Here is a 3,733-nt window from a genome sequence, read left to right as displayed (position 1 = left end):
GAGTGTGCCAGTTCCACCATTCAGAGCCTGGCATGAAGGAGTAAGGAAGCAAGCCTGAGGGTGATAGGGTGAGACTGGCTAAATGTGAGATCAGAGAGGTCACTGATCCCTGCACTGTCTCAGGGTCACTGAAATTCCCTCCTCCCATTCCCTTTTCTACTTTCATTCCCTCCTCTTCAATATCCAGGTGGGTACAGAGCCTCTGTCTCAAACTTCAGCCCTTACTATGGGGACCAGTTTTTTTATTGTTGTTATTGTTGTTTTAATATGGAATACTTCATGAATTTGCATGTCATCCTTGCGCAGGGGCCATGCTAATCTTCTCTATATCATTCCAATTTTAGTATATGTGCTGCCGAAGTGAGCACATGGGGACCAGTTTTGATTAATTCCTAGGGAGTGTCTTGTTCCCCTAAGGAACACAGTGAAGCTGCCTTGAGGTAGATCCTAGGGAATACAACCCCTCACCTGTCTCTCTGGCTTTGGAGACTAGGGAGAAGATTCCCCAAAACTTAGTAAACTTTGGTCTCAGATTATACTCACAGTGACAAAGGTGTACTTAGATACCTACCTCATGGGATGTGGTAAGTGGTAAGGATTAAATAGGAAAATCTAGGTCTTGGGGTGTGGTTCTAGTGGTAGAGTATGTGCCTTGACTTCATATGGCTCTGGATTCAAGATAAGGCTGGGGCCAGAGCGATAGCACAGTGGTAGGGCATTTGCCTTGTATGCAGCAGATCTAGGATGAACATTGGTTTGATTTCCCCCCCCCCCCAGTGTCCCATGTAGCAAAAAAAAAAAAAAAAAAGGTGTCACATGGTCCCTTCAAGCACCTCTAGGGTGTCTCTGGTGTCCTCAGTACTGCAGGGCTTGAGGAACATAGCATAAGCACTGCTTGGGAGTATTAAAAAATCACTTGGGGTCTACGGCCATACCACCTTGAACGCATCCGATCTCGTCTGATCTCGAAAGCTAAGTAGGGTCAGGCCTGGCTAGTACTTGGATGGGAGACCGCCTGGGAATACTGGATGCTGTAGGCTTAAAAAAAAATCACTTGGAGGCTAGATTGATAGCACAGTGGGTAGGGTGTTTGCCTTGCATGTAGCCGACTTGGGTTCAATCCCCAGCAGTCAGTATGATCCTCCGAGACCACCAGCAGTGATTCCTGAGTGCAGAGCCAGGAGTAACCCCTGAGCACAGCCAGTGTGGCCTAAAAATAAACAACAACAAAAAAAATCAAACAAAATATCACTTGTTAGTGTCTTGCTGATTTGGGTTGGTGCTAGATGAAATGGTTCCTCTCCACTGCCCACCCCTCTGGACAAATCCTTTCCAGGAGGAAAAGTTTGGGCTTCCAGATCTTAACTCATTGCATTTGAAACAGTTTTTTGAACACACACCAGAGGTACTCAGGGCTTACTCCTGGAGGGTCTCAGGGGCCCAGATAGGGTGCCAGGAATCAAACCTGGTCAGCCACATGCAAGGTAAGCACTTTAATCCCTGTACTATCTCTGCACAGTTTTTAAAATTTTTATTTGCATTATCTTACTTTGTATAACATTTACTTTTATTTTAACCATCACTTCCTAAATCAATATTAGTTCACATTATCAAAAATTTAGGAAGGAATGAAAATACTCCTAAATTGCCTCCATATAAACATATTAGCACTTTTATAGATTATTTTTAGTCCTGACTCTGTAGATATTTATTTTTATAGTGTTGAGATTACACTGCACAAACAGTTGTAAAGGCTGCTTTTAAAAGATCTAACATTACACTAACATTTTCCATGCCACACCCACTAAGAATTAAAGATAGATAATAACAAAGGTGGCAAGGCCTGGAGAAACGTGTGTCAGCTGGTGGGAACGGAAAATGGTGCAGCCCTTTGGAAAAACAATCCTCAGTTCCTTAGTTAAGCCATGTAGAGGAGCAGAAAGCTGCCATCCTAAAATATGTCTTTGGCAAAGGTCATATTTTTCCTTTTGGCAAAAGACATAATTTCCTGGATGAAACCCTGAAGATAGAATGAAGGTCACCTTTGAAAAAATATATCTGGGAAATGAAAAAATGTTTCTGGGGCTGAAGAGATAGATAATTGTTAAGGTATCTTCCTTTTACGTGACTGACCCCTATTTGATCTCTGGCACTGCCAGATGTGACTCCTGAGCAGAAAGCCAGCAGTAGTTTCTTGAGCATGACTGGAGAAAGAAAAAAAAAAAAAGAGAAAGGGAGGAAATAAGGAGGGAAGGAAAGAAGGAGGAAGAAAAAAAGGAAGAAAGAAGAGGGACCAGAGCAATAGCACAGTGGGCAGGGCATTTGTCTTATATGTGGCCAACCAAGTTTGAACCTGCTATCTCATATGGTTTCCTCAAACCCTGCCAGGAGTGATATCTGAGTCAGGAGTAACCGCTGAGTGCCATCAGGTGTGGCCCCAAAACAAAAATAAAAAAAAAGGGGGGGGGGAAGAAAAAGAAAGGTAAGTCAACATCTCCCATATTGGAGTTTCCCTAAAAAACCTAATCTCCCTGTTGTACCCTAATTTGCATATCATTGTTTACTAAACCCACTTGGTACCTCCCTGACCTTCCCTTCTTGTTTCCCCATGGCTTCTGCTTTAATGAATCACACTTGAAGATGACTTCTTGTAGCCATGAAGTAAGTGAGTCACTGTTTCCCAGGGTCTCTCCTGTGCTTACAGAAATTATACAGTTACTAATAAATTTTTCCTTGCTTTTTGTTCTCTTATCAGTCTGTCTAATGCTTAATTTTTGCCCAGCCTCTGAAGACTCCAGAGGGGTAGAGGATAATTTCCTTTGCATCTTGACAGTGATGATATATGTCCAACAATTTCACTCCTAGGTGGATTCAAGAGAAATAAAAACACAAAAACTGGTACAGGAATTTTAGCAGCATTATTCATAATCACCCAAAATGGAAACAGCCCAAGTTTCCATCAAGTACATAAAAAGTGGCTTATCTGAACAATGGAATATTATTCAGTCATAAAACAGAATGTGTCTGTACAGGTTGGGACAGGGACAGACTTTGAGACCATCATCTTATCAGGTGAAACAAGACAGCCTGTTCTACAATTCTCTTGCCATTCAAAGTTCATAATAGGCAGACCTGTACAGAAATCAATTAGGGTTGAGGTTTAGGAGAAAAAAAAGGGTGCTGGGGCAGAGCAATAGTACAGTGAGTGGGGCATTTGTCATGCATGTGGCCAACCCAGATTTGATCCTCAGCATCCCATATGACCGCCCAGAGCATCAATCACCAGAAGTAATCTCTGAGTCCAGAACCAGGAAAAAAGTCCCAAGCACAGCTTTGGTATGGTCCCCCAAAACCAAAAAAGAGTGATGGTATTAGATGTAGATTTATGTGGTATGCTGATAAGGGTAAGGAGAGTGTACTAAAAAATATGACTACAGGGGTCGGAGAGATAGCACAGCGGTAAGGCATTTGCCTTGGATGGTGGTTCGAACCCCAGCATCCCATATGGCCCCCGAGCCTGCCAGGAGAGATTTCTGAGCTCAGAACCAGGAGTAACCCGAGTGCCAATGAATGTAACCTAAAAACCAAAAAATAAAAAAAAATATGACTACAGGGGCCAGAGTAATAGCACAGCAGGTAGGGCGTTTTCTTTACATGTAGCCAAGCCAAGTTCAATCCCCAGCATCCTATATGGTCCTCTGAGTCTGCCAGGAGTAATATCTGAGCACAGAGC

General features: G+C 42.9%; 1 non-coding gene and 1 pseudogene across 1 annotated transcript; one reads left to right on the top strand and one right to left on the bottom strand.

Moving 5' to 3' along the window:
- Positions 1-261: 261 nt before the first annotated feature.
- LOC126019764 (U6 spliceosomal RNA) lies at positions 262-368 on the bottom strand. The gene has a single exon (XR_007499388.1). It is a non-coding gene; the product is annotated as a U6 spliceosomal RNA (small nuclear RNA).
- Positions 369-921: 553 nt separating this feature from the next.
- LOC126019535 (uncharacterized) lies at positions 922-1,040 on the top strand (annotated as a pseudogene).
- The last annotated feature ends 2,693 nt before the right edge of the window (positions 1,041-3,733 follow it).

The sequence above is a fragment of the Suncus etruscus genome, chromosome 9 (genome assembly GCF_024139225.1).
Source record: "Suncus etruscus isolate mSunEtr1 chromosome 9, mSunEtr1.pri.cur, whole genome shotgun sequence".
Taxonomy (NCBI): Eukaryota; Metazoa; Chordata; class Mammalia; order Eulipotyphla; family Soricidae; genus Suncus; species Suncus etruscus.
Note: the sequence above shows the minus strand (reverse complement) of the source record. Positions and strands in the feature narration are given on the sequence as shown.